The sequence below is a fragment of the Oncorhynchus gorbuscha genome, unplaced genomic scaffold, assembly GCF_021184085.1.
Source record: "Oncorhynchus gorbuscha isolate QuinsamMale2020 ecotype Even-year unplaced genomic scaffold, OgorEven_v1.0 Un_scaffold_606, whole genome shotgun sequence".
NCBI lineage: Eukaryota > Metazoa > Chordata > Actinopteri > Salmoniformes > Salmonidae > Oncorhynchus > Oncorhynchus gorbuscha.
In genome coordinates this window covers 327354-341197 of record NW_025745733.1, presented here as the reverse complement: position 1 = coordinate 341197, position 13844 = coordinate 327354, and positions in this window count along the sequence as shown.

Genomic DNA, 13844 nt, shown 5'->3' with positions numbered 1-13844 from the left:
GCATGCTCTAAACAACTAAGCTAATGAAAGCGAGAGGGAGAGGATTGTTTATTTTTTACACCCCAATTGTTTTTTCTTCACTTTTGTTTATTATCTATTTAACTTGTTTGACAATGTTAACATATGTTTCTATAACAATAAAGCCCCTTGAATTGAAATAGAATTGAATTGAGAGAGATCGAGAGAGGGGGGGAGGGAAGAGGGGACAGAGAGAGGGGCTGTTGGGGAGAGAGGGGCTGGTAGGGAGAGAGGGGGCTGGTTTGGAGAGGGGCTGGTGGGGAGAGAAAGAGAGGGGGGAGCAAAGAGGGACAGAGAGAGGGCTGGTGGGGAGAGAAAGAGATAGAGAGGGGCTGGTGGAGAGAGGGGAGGGAAGAGGGACAGAGAGAGGGGCTGGTGGAGAGAGGGGAGGGAAGAGGGACAGAGAGAGGGGCTGGTGGGAGAGAGGGAGGGAAGAGGGACAGAGAGAGGGGCTGGTGGAGAGAGAGAGAGAGATGGGAGGGAAGAGGGACAGAGAGAGGGGCTGGTGGAGAGAGAGATGGGAGGGAAGAGGGACAGAGAGAGGGGGACTGGTGGGGAGAGAAAAGAGGGGGAGCGAAGAGGGACAGAGAGGGGGCTGGTGGGGAGAGAGAGAGATAGAGAGAGAGAGGAGGGGAAGAGGGACAGAGAGGAGGGCCGGTGTGGAGAGAAAGAGAGAGATAGAGAGAGAGGAGAGGAAAGAGGGACAGAGAGGAGGGCCGGTGTGGAGAAAAAGAGAGAGAGAGATGGGAGGGAAAAGGGACAGAGAGAGGAGCTGGTGGGGAGAGAGGGGAGGGAAGAGGGACAGAGAGAGGGCTAGTAGAGAGGGCTAGAAGAGGAGGGGAGGGAAGAGGGACAGAGAGGGGCTAGTAGAGAGAGGGGCTAGAAGAGAGAGGAGGGAAGAGGGACAGAGACAGGGCTAGAAGAGAGGGGGGAGAGACAGAGTGAGGGGCTAGTAGAGAGAGGGGCTAGAAGAGAGAGGGGAAGAGTGACAGAGAGAGGGGGCTTGTGCGGGAGAGAGAGATGAAACAAAATGACTGGCAGTGCATGCAGGGCAGAACTGGGACAATATCCACTAATAATACAACTCAAAAATTAGCAATTGGGTTTTGGAAACCTTTAAAATACAGTGACCCCCTTTCATATCATTACTAAGCCCTGCAATGCCAAGAGCAAAGAAAAGAGTCCCCTCATCCAGCTGGTCCTGGGGCTGAGTTCACTAACCTGTTCTACTGACACACTGAAGCCTCAGGACTCTCATCCAGTCGGTCCTGGGGCTGAGTTCACAACCCTGTTCATACTAACACACTGAAGCCTCAGTCCCCTCATCCAGCTGGTCCTGGGGCTGAGTTTACAAACCTGTTCTACTAACACACTGAAGCCTCAGTCCCCTCATCCAGTTGGTCCTGGGGCTGAATTCACAAACCTGTTCTACTAACACACTGAAGCCTCAGGACTCTCATCCAGCTGGTCCTGGGGCTGAGTTCTCAAACCTGTTCTACTAACACACTGAAGCCTCAGGACTCTCATCCAGCTGGTCCTGGGGCTGAGTTCACAAACCTGTTCTACTAACACTCATCCAGCTGAAGCTACTCAGTCAGTCCCTCATCCAGCTGGTCCTGGGGCTGAGTTCACTAACCTGTTCTACTAACACACTGAAGCCTCAGGACTCTCATCCAGCTGGTCCTGGGGCTGAGTTCACAACCCTGTTCTACTGACACACTGAAGCCTCAGGACTCTCATCCAGCTGGTCCTGGGGCTGAGTTCACTAACCTGTTCTACTAACACACTGAAGCCTCAGGACTCTCATCCAGTCGGTCCTGGGGCTGAGTTCACTAACCTGTTCTACTGACACACTGAAGCCTCAGGACTCTCATCCAGCTGGTCCTGGGGCTGAGTTCTCAAACCTGTTCTACTAACACACTGAAGCCTCAGGACTCTCATCCAGTCGGTCCTGGGGCTGAGTTCACAAACCTGTTCTACTGACACACTGATTATTTTGTGCCCACTAGAAATAAAAGTGACTCCAAAATGACGCAGTATATTATGCATCCAACATGTTTGTAGAGTCACAAGCTTGATGATCAAATCAATCAATCAATCAAATGTATGTATAAAGCCCTTCTTCCATCAGCTGATGTCTCAAAGTGCTGTACAGAAACCCAGCCTGAAACCCTAAACAGCAAGCAATGCAGGTGTAGAAGCACGGTGGCTAGGAAAAAACTCCCTAGAAGGCAAAACCTAGGAGGGGAAACCTGGAGAGGAACCAGGCTATGTGGGGTGGCCATTCCTCTTCTGGCTGTACTGGGTAGAGAGGAACCAGGCTCTGAGGGGTGGCCGGTCCTCTTCTGGCTGTACTGGGTAGAGAGGAACCAGGCTCTGAGGGTGGCCAGTCCTCTTCTGGCTGTACTGGGTAGAGAGGAACCAGGCTCTGAGGGGTGGCCAGTCCTCTTCTGGCTGTACTGGGTAGAGAGGAACCAGGCTCTGAGGGTGGCCAGTCCTCTTCTGGCTGTACTGGGTAGAGAGGAACCAGGCTCTGAGGGGTGGCCAGTCCTCTTCTGGCTGTACTGGGTAGAGAGGAACCAGGTTCTGAGGGTGTCCAGTCCTCTTCTGGCTGTACTGGGTAGAGAGGAACCAGGCTCTGAGGGGTGGCCAGTCCTCTTCTGGCTGTACTGGGTAGAGAGGAACCAGGCTCTGAGGGTGGCCAGTCCTTTTCTGGCTGTACTGGGTAGAGAGGAACCAGGTTCTGAGGGGTGGCCAGTCCTCTTCTGGCTGTACTGGGTAGAGAGGAACCAGGCTCTGAGGGGTGGCCAGTCCTCTTCTGGCTGTACTGGGTAGAGAGGAACCAGGCTCTGAGGGGTGGCCAGTCCTCTTTGGCTGTACTGGGTAGAGAGGAACCAGGCTCTGAGGGGTGGCCAGTCCTCTTCTGGCTGTACTGGGTAGAGAGGAACCAGGCTCTGAGGGGTGGCCAGTCCTCTTCTGGCTGTACTGGGTAGAGAGGAACCAGGCTCTGAAGCGGTGGCCAGTCCTCTTCTGACTGGGGGTAGAGAGGAACCAGGCTCTGGGGGTATAAATACCAGTCCTCTTCTGGCTGTACTGGGTAGAGGGAACCAGGCTCTGAGGGAGGTCAGTCCTCTTCTGGCTGTACTGGGGTATAAGGAACCAGGCTCTGAGGGGTGGCCTGTCCTCTTCTGGCTGTACTGGGTAGAGAGGAACCAGGCTCTGAGGGTGGCCAGTCCTCTTCTGGCTGTACTGGGTAGCTGCTCAGGAACCAGGTTCTGAGGGGTGGCCAGTCCTCTTCTGGCTGTGCCGGGTGGAGATTATAACAGAACATGGCCAAGATGTTCAAACCAGCTGCTCACGTTCATAGATGACCAGCAGGGTCCAATAATTATAGTATCAGTGGTGGGAGAGAGAGAGCTCATTGTGTGCTATAGGAATATGGGACCACATACTAAACGTTTGACTACTATATTTGTTAGACTCTTTAGGGGTGTCAATCATTTCAACCCCTACCTTTTTAATAAAACAAATATTATTTGTTAAACAAAATATTATTCTCCGGGCAATACTATTAGTATAAAATAATATTTCCTCAATTGTCTTGCATACAATATACCACTGTATTTTAATGATTTATTACATGAAACATTCATTATTGCTCATCTTTAAATCAAGGGTGTCAGTCATTTAGGATCCCACTGTATATGCTAGGTTGCAGTCAAAACAGCTCATGAAGCCTATCAGTGGTATAAATACTGGTTAGAGCTGTAGCACTGAATCCAGCTGATCATGAAGTATATCAGTGGTATAAATACTAGTTAGAGCTGTAGTACTGAAACCAGCTGCTCATGAAGTCTATCAGTGGTATAAATACTAGTTAGAGCTGTCGTACTGAAACCAGCTGCTCATGAAGTCTATCAGTGGTATAAATACTGCTTAGAAGCTGTAGTACTGAAACCAGCTGCTCATGAAGTCTATCAGTGGTATAAATACTAGTTAGAGCTGTAGTACTGAAACCAGCTGCTCATGAAGTCTATCAGTTATTAATACTAGTTAGAGCTGTCGTACTGAAACCAGCTGCTCATGAAGTCTATCAGTGGTATAAATACTAGTTAGAGCTGTAGTACTGAAACCAGCTGCTCATGAAGTCTATCAGTGGTATAAATACTAGTTAGAGCTGTAGTACTGAAACCAGCTGCTCATGAAGTCTATCAGTTATTAATACTAGTTAGAGCTGTAGTACTGAAACCAGCTGCTCATGAAGTCTATCAGTGGTATAAATACTAGTTGAAACCAGCTGCTCATGAAGTCTATCAGTGGTATAAATACTAGTTAGAGCTGTAGTACTGAAACCAGCTGCTCATGAAGTCTATCAGTGGTATAAATACTAGTTAGAGCTGTAGTACTGAAACCAGCTGCTCATGAAGTCTATCAGTTATTAATACTAGTTAGAGCTGTAGTACTGAAACCAGCTGCTCATGAAGTCTATCAGTGGTATAAATACTAGTTAGAGCTGTAGTACTGAAACCAGCTGCTCATGAAGTCTATCAGTGATATAAATACTAGTTAGAGCTGTAGTACTGAAACCAGCTGCTCATGAAGTCTATCAGTGGTATAAATACTAGTTAGAGCTGTAGTACTGAAACCAGCTGCTCATGAAGTCTATCAGTGGTATAAATACTAGTTAGAGCTGTCGTACTGAAACCAGCTGCTCATGAAGTCTATCAGTGGTATAAATACTAGTTAGAGCTGTAGTACTGAAACCAGCTGCTCATGAAGTCTATCAGTGGTATAAATACTAGTTAGAGCTGTAGTACTGAAACCAGCTGCTCATGAAGTCTATCAGTTATTAATACTAGTTAGAGCTGTAGTACTGAAACCAGCTGCTCATGAAGTCTATCAGTGGTATAAATACTAGTTAGAGCTGTAGTACTGAAACCAGCTGCTCATGAAGTCTATCAGTGGTATAAATACTAGTTAGAGCTGTAGTAGTACTGAAACCAGCTGCTCATGAAGTCTATCAGTTATTAATACTAGTTAGAGCTGTAGTACTGAAACCAGCTGCTCATGAAGTCTATCAGTGGTATAAATACTAGTTAGAGCTGTAGTACTGAAACCAGCTGCTCATGAAGTCTATCAGTGGTATAAATACTAGTTAGAGCTGTAGTACTGAAACCAGCTGCTCATGAAGTCTATCAGTTATTAATACTAGTTAGAGCTGTAGTACTGAATCCAGCTGCTCATGAAGTCTATCAGTGGTATAAATACTAGTTAGAGCTGTAGTACTGAAACCAGCTGCTCATGAAGTCTATCAGTGATATAAATACTAGTTAGAGCTGTAGTACTGAAACCAGCTGCTCATGAAGTCTATCAGTGGTATAAATACTAGTTAGAGCTGTAGTACTGAAACCAGCTGCTCATGAAGTCTATCAGTGATATAAATACTAGTTAGAGCTGTAGTACTGAATCCAGCTGCTCATGAAGTCTATCAGTGGTATAAATACTAGTTAGAGCTGTCGTACTGAAACCAGCTGCTCATGAAGTCTATCAGTGGTATAAATACTAGTTAGAGCTGTAGTACTGAATCCAGCTGCTCATGAAGCCTATCAGTGGTATAAATACTGGTTAGAGCTGTAGTACTGAAACCAGCTGCTCATGAAGTCTATCAGTTATTAATACTAGTTAGAGCTGTAGTACTGAAACCAGCTGCTCATGAAGTCTATCAGTTATTAATACTGGTTAGAGCTGTCGTACTGAAACCAGCTGCTCATGAAGTCTATCAGTGGTATAAATACTAGTTAGAGCTGTAGTACTGAATCCAGCTGCTCATGAAGTCTATCAGTGGTATAAATACTAGTTAGAGCTGTAGTACTGAAACCAGCTGCTCATGAAGTCTATCAGTTATTAATACTAGTTAGAGCTGTCGTACTGAAACCAGCTGCTCATGAAGTCTATCAGTGGTATAAATACTAGTTAGAGCTGTAGTACTGAAACCAGCTGCTCATGAAGTCTATCAGTGGTATAAATACTAGTTAGAGCTGTAGTACTGAAACCAGCTGCTCATGAAGTCTATCAGTTATTAATACTAGTTAGAGCTGTAGTACTGAAACCAGCTGCTCATGAAGTCTATCAGTGGTATAAATACTAGTTAGAGCTGTAGTACTGAAACCAGCTGCTCATGAAGTCTATCAGTGGTATAAATACTAGTTAGAGCTGTAGTACTGAAACCAGCTGCTCATGAAGTCTATCAGTTATTAATACTGGTTAGAGCTGTAGTACTGAATCCAGCTGCTCATGAAGTCTATCAGTGGTATAAATACTAGTTAGAGCTGTAGTACTGAAACCAGCTGCTCATGAAGTCTATCAGTGATATAAATACTAGTTAGAGCTGTAGTACTGAAACCAGCTGCTCATGAAGTCTATCAGTGGTATAAATACTAGTTAGAGCTGTAGTACTGAAACCAGCTGCTCATGAAGTCTATCAGTGATATAAATACTAGTTAGAGCTGTAGTACTGAATCCAGCTGCTCATGAAGTCTATCAGTTATTAATACTGGTTAGAGCTGTAGTACTGAAACCAGCTGCTCATGAAGTCTAACAGTTATTAATACTGGTTAGAGCTGTAGTACTGAAACCAGCTGCTCATGAAGTATATCAGTTATTAATACTAGTTAGAGCTGTAGTACTGAAACCAGCTGCTCATGAAGTCTATCAGTGGTATAAATACTGGTTAGAGCTGTAGTACTGAAACCAGCTGCTCATGAAGTCTATCAGTGGTATAAATACTAGTTAGAGCTGTAGTACTGAAACCAGCTGCTCATGAAGTATATCAGTTATTAATACTAGTTAGAGCTGTAGTACTGAAACCAGCTGCTCATGAAGTCTATCAGTGGTATAAATACTGGTTAGAGCTGTAGTACTGAATCCAGCTGCTCATGAAGTCTATCAGTGGTATAAATAGTAGTTAGAGCTGTAGTACTGAAACCAGCTGCTCATGAAGTCTATCAGTTATTAATACTGGTTAGAGCTGTAGTACTGAATCCAGCTGCTCATGAAGTCTATCAGTTATTAATACTGGTTAGAGCTGTAGTACTGAATCCAGCTGCTCATGAAGTCTATCAGTGGTATAAATACTAGTTAGAGCTGTAGTACTGAAACCAGCTGCTCATGAAGTCTATCAGTTATTAATACTAGTTAGAGCTGTAGTACTGAAACCAGCTGCTCATGAAGTCTATCAGTGGTATAAATACTAGTTAGAGCTGTAGTACTGAAACCAGCTGCTCATGAAGTCTATCAGTTATTAATACTGGTTAGAGCTGTAGTACTGAATCCAGCTGCTCATGAAGTCTATCAGTGGTATAAATACTAGTTAGAGCTGTAGTACTGAATCCAGCTGCTCATGAAGTCTATCAGTGGTATAAATACTAGTTAGAGCTGTAGTACTGAAACCAGCTGCTCATGAAGTCTATCAGTTATTAATACTAGTTAGAGCTGTAGTACTGAAACCAGCTGCTCATGAAGTCTATCAGTGGTATAAATACTAGTTAGAGCTGTAGTACTGAAACCAGCTGCTCATGAAGTCTATCAGTGGTATAAATACTAGTTAGAGCTGTCTACTGAAAATACAGCTGCTCATGAAGTCTATCAGTGATATAAATACTAGTTAGAGCTGTAGTACTGAATCCAGCTGCTCATGAAGTCTATCAGTGGTATAAATACTAGTTAGAGCTGTAGTACTGAAACCAGCTGCTCATGAAGTCTATCAGTGGTATAAATACTAGTTAGAGCTGTCGTACTGAAACCAGCTGCTCATGAAGTCTATCAGTGATATAAATACTAGTTAGAGCTGTAGCACTGAAACCAGCTGCTCATGAAGTCTATCAGTGGTATAAATACTAGTTAGAGCTGTAGTACTGAAACCAGCTGCTCATGAAGTCTATCAGTGATATAAATACTAGTTAGAGCTGTAGTACTGAATCCAGCTGCTCATGAAGTCTATCAGTGATATAAATACTGGTTAGAGCTGTAGTACTGAATCCAGCTGCTCATGAAGTCTATCAGTGGTATAAATACTAGTTAGAGCTGTAGTACTGAAACCAGCTGCTCATGAAGTCTATCAGTGGTATAAATACTAGTTAGAGCTGTAGTACTGAAACCAGCTGCTCATGAAGTCTATCAGTGGTATAAATACTAGTTAGAGCTGTCAGTACTGAAACCAGCTGCTCATGAAGTCTATCAGTGGTATAAATACTAGTTAGAGCTGTAGTACTGAAACCAGCTGCTCATGAAGTCTATCAGTGGTATAAATACTAGTTAGAGCTGTAGTACTGAAACCAGCTGCTCATGAAGTCTATCAGTGGTATAAATACTAGTTAGAGCTGTAGTACTGAAACCAGCTGCTCATGAAGTCTATCAGTGGTATAAATACTAGTTAGAGCTGTAGTACTGAAACCAGCTGCTCATGAAGTCTATCAGTGGTATAAATACTAGAGCTGCTGCCCTCTGAATGTGCTGTATTGGTGTGTAAATATTATATAAATACCATGATTCCAATAACATCCTCCAGTATTCTTTATGTGCAACATGTTAAGGTGTTTTGGGTGCTATACTATTGGTTTATAGTATCTTAAAGGATTTTGGCTTTTAAAACCATGCTGCCAAAGCCCCTACCATTCCCAATAGTGATGCTAAATGAAGCACCTACCATTCCCAATAGTGATGCTAAATGAAGCCCCTACCATTCCCAATAGTGATGCTAAATGAAACCCCTACCATTCCCAATAGTGATGCTAAATGAAGCCCCTACCATTCCCAATAGTTTTGGTCACTGTCTCTGAAGCCCCTACCATTCCCAATAGTGATCACTTCTAGTGATGCTAAGGCTAAATAAAGAATATTTTTGGTCATTTTTCACTCATTTTTATCAATACAATTAAGTATATTTTCAAATGTTGGTGTACTGCCACTTTAAATGGCAGTTGTGTTTACAACATAAATGACTAAATTTAATATTTTCTGATTTTTTTTTCAAAATTCTGAAAACTAAATGATAGTATACTATATCACCCCGCCCTTCGCTTTGAGTCCTTAGGAAACTAGGCAGTATTTTGTTTTTAAATGTATTATTTCTGACACTGTTACACCAGGAAATATGAAGTCTTATTACATACAGCCGGGAAGAACTATCGGATATAAGAGCAACGTCAACTCACCAACATTACAACCAGGAATACGACTTTCCAGAAGCGGATCCTCTGTTTGGACCACCACCCAGATCCTCTGTTTGGACCACCACCCAAGACAATAGATCAGATCCTCTGTTTGGACCACCACCCAGGACAATAGATCAGATCCTCTGTTTGGACCACCACCCAAGACAATAGATCAGATCCTCTGTTTGGACCACCACCCAGATCCTCTGTTTGGACCACCACCCAGGACAATAGATCAGATCCTCTGTTCGGACCACCACCCAGGACAATAGATCAGATCCTCTGTTTGGACCACCACCCAGGACAATAGATCAGATCCTCTGTTTGGACCACCACCCAGGACAATAGATCAGATCCTCTGTTTGGACCACCACCCAGGACAATAGATCAGATCCTCTGTTTGGACCACCACCCAGGACAATAGATCAGATCCTCTGTTTGGACCACCACCACCACCCAGGACAATAGATCAGATCCTCTGTTTGGACCACCACCCAGGACAATAGATCAGATCCTCTGTTTGGACCACCACCCAGGACAATAGATCAGATCCTCTGTTTGGCCACCACCCAGGACAATAGATCAGATCCTGTTTGGACCACCACCCAGGACAATGTTTGTTTGGACCACCACCCAGGACAATAGATCAGATCCTCTGTTTGGACCACCACCCAGGACAATAGATCAGATCCTCTGTTTGGACCACCACCCAGGACAATAGATCAGATCCTCTGTTTGGACCACCACCCAGGACAATAGATCAGATCCTCTGTTTGGACCACCACCAGACCAGATCCACCCAGGACAATAGATCAGATCCTCTGTTTGGACCACCACCCAGGACAATAGATCAGATCCTCTGTTTGGACCACCACCCAGGACAATGGATCGGATCCCAGTAGCCGACCCAAAACAACGGCACCACAGAAGGGGCAGACGCAGCGGCCTCCTGGTTAGGCTACGTTGACGTGCACATCGCCCACCGCTCCCGAGTATACTACTCGCCAATGTCCAGTCTCTTGACAACAAGGTAGACAAAATCTGAGCAAGGGTTGCCTTCCAGAGAGACATCAGAGATGATAACATTCTCTGTTTCACAGAAACATGGCTCTCTCGGGATATGTTGTCGGAATCGGTTCAGCCGCCAGGCTTCTCAATGCATCGCGCCATCAGAGATAAACACCTCTCTGGGAAGAGGAAGGGCGGGGGTGTATGCTTCATGATTATCGACTCATGGTGTAATCATAACAACATACAGGAACTCATCCTTCTTCTCACCCGACCTACAATTCCTTACAATCAAATGCTGGCCATATTACCTCCCAAGATAATTCTCGTCAGTTGTAGTCACAGCTGTGTACATTCTCCCTCAAGCGAACACCAAGACGGCCCTCATGGAACTTCACTGTACTCTATGTAAACTGGAAACCATATATCCTGAGGCTGCATTTATTGTAGCTGGGGATTTTAACAAAGCTACATTTGAGAACAAGGCTACCTAAATTCTATCAGCATATTGATTGGACTACACGCAGGGGTAATACACTCGATCACTGCTACTCTTAACCTCTGCGTTGCATACAAAGCCATCGCACACTCTTTTTCAGCTCTGCCCACAAATGTTCTATAGGATTGAGGTCACGGCTTTGTGATGGCCACTCCAATACCTTGACTTTGTTGTCCTTAAGCCGCTTTGCCACAACTTTGGAAGTATGCTTGGGGTCATTGTTCATTTGGAAGACCCATTTGAGACCAAGCTTTAAATTCCTGACTGATGTCTTGAGATGTTGCTTCAATATATCCACATAATTTTCCACTCTCATGATGCCATCAATTTTGTGAAGTGCACCAGTCCCTCCTGCAGCAAAGCACCTCCACAACATGATGCTGCCACCCCCGTGCTTCACGGTTTACCCCAGCATTTAACACCATAGTACCTGCCAAGCTCATCATCAAGCTGGAGGCCCCACAAGGGTGCTTCCTGTACTCCCTGTTCATCAACGACTGCGTGGCCAACCACGCCTCAAACTCAATCATCAAGTTTGCAGACGACACAACAGTAGTAGGCTTGATTACCAACAACGACGAGACGGCCTATAGGGATGAGGTGAGGGCACTCAGAGTGTGGTGTCAGGAAAATAACCTCTCACTCAACGTCAACAAAACAAAGGAGATGATCGTGGACTTCAGGAAACAGCAGAGGGAGCACCCCCCCCCAGGGAAGGGAAGTATCCACATCGATGGGACAGCGGTGGAGAAGGTGGAACAATGTAAATTCCTCTGCGTACACATCACAGACAAACTGAAATGGTCCACTCACACAGACAGTGTGGTGAAGAAGGTGCAACAGCGCATCTTCAACCTCAGGAGGCTGGAAAAATGTGTCTCGTCACCCAAAACCCTGACAAACTTTTAGAGATGCACAATCAAGAGCATCCTGTCGGGCTGTATCACAGCCTGGTACGGCAACTGCACCGCCCTCAACTGCAAGACTCTCCAGAGGGTGGTGCGGTCTGCACAACGCATCACTACCTGCCCTCTATGACACCTACAGTCATGGCCAAAAGTTTTGAGAATGACACAAATATGAATTTCCACAAAGTTTGCTGCTTCAGTGTCTTTAGATATTTTTGTCAGATGTTACTATGGAATACTGAAGTATAATTACAAGCATTTCATAAGTGTGAAAGGCTTTTATTGACAATTAAATTAAGTTGATGCAAAGAGTCAATATTTGCAGTGTTGACCCTTCTTTTTCAAGACCTCTGCAATTCGTCCTGGCATGCTGTCAATTAACTTCTGGGCCACGGGCCACATCCTGACTGATGGCAGCCCATTCTTACATAATCAATGCTTGGGAGTTTGTCAGAATTTGTGGGTTTTTGTTTGTCCACCCGTCTCTTGAGGATTGACCACAAGTTCTCAATGGGATTAAGGTCTGGGGAGTTTACTGACCATGGACCCAAAATATCGACGTTTTGTTCCCCGATCCACTTAGTTATCACTTTTGCCTTACGGCAAGGTGCTCCATTATCTCTGTACCTTTTGCAGAATATCAGTCTGTCACTGATGTTTTTCCTGGAAAGAAGTGGCTTCTTTGCTGCCCTTCTTGACACCAGGCCATCCTCCAAAAGTCTTAGCCTCACTGTGCGTGCAGATGCACTCACTCCTGCCTGCTGCCATTCCTGAGCAAGTTCTGTACTGGTGGTGCCCCAATCCCGCAGCTGAATCAACTTTAGGAGATGGTCCTGGCGCTTGCTGGATTTTCTTGGGCGCCCTGAAGCCTTGTTCACAACAATTGAACCGCTCTCCTTGAAGTTCTTGATGATCCGATAAATGAACCGTTGATTTAGATCCGATAAATGGCAATCTTACTGGCAGCAATATCCTTGCCCATTTTGTGCAAAGCAATGATGACGGCACGTGTTTCCTTGCTGGTAACCATGGTTGACAGGGGAAGAACAATGATTCCAAGCACCACCCACCGTTTGAAGCTTCCAGCCTGTTATTCAAACTCAATCAGCATGACAGAGCGATCTCCAGCCTTGTCCTCGTCAACACTCACACCTGTGTTAACGAAAGAATCACTGACATGATGTCAGCTGGTCCTTTTGTGGCAGGGCTGAAATGCAGTGGAGATGTTTTTTGGGGACTCAGTTCATTTGCATGGCAAAGAGGGACTTTGCAATTAATTGCAATTAATCTGATCACTGTTCATAACATTCTGGAGTATATGCAAATTGCCATCATACAAACTGAGGCAGAAGACTTTGTGAAAATTAATATTTGTGTCATTCTCAAAACTTTTAGCCACGACTATACAGCACCCGATGTCACAGGAAGGCCAAAAAGATAATCAAGGACAACAACCACCCGATCCACTGCCTGTTCACACTGCTATCATACAGAAGGCGAGGTCAGTACAGGTGCATCACCGCTGAGAAGTTGACTGAAAAATATGTCTGTTTCTATCTCAAGGCCATATGACTACTAAATTGCAATCACAAACTCAGAGAGCTGCTGGTTAATATGTTGTGACTTGACTTTAATAAATGGATCACTAGTCACTTTAAACAATGACACTTTTAATATGTCTGTAAATAATGGCACTTTAATAATGTTTAATATGTCTGTACTCATATCATATGTATATACTGTATTTTATACCATCTATTGCATCTTGCCTATGTCTGCTTAATATGTCTGTAGGCCATCACTCATCCATATATTTATATGTACTTATTCTCAAACATGTCTTTAGATTTGTGTGTATTAGGTAGTTGTTGGGAATATGTTAGATAAACTTGTTAGATTTGTGTGTATTAGGTAGTTGTTGGGAATTGTTAGATCGCTTGTTAGATTTGTGTGTAAAATAGGTAGTTGTTGGGAATTGTTAGATTACTTGTTAGCCCTTTGTGTGTATTAGGTAGTTGTTGTGGAATTGTTAGATTACTTGTTAGATTTGTGTGTATTAGGTAGTTGTTGGGGAATTGTTAGATTACTTGTTATATTTGTGTGTATTAGGTAGTTGTTGGAATCGTTAGATTGCTTGTCAGATGTTACTGCACTGCTGGAACTAGAAAGCACAAATTTTGCTTTGTCACATACACTGGC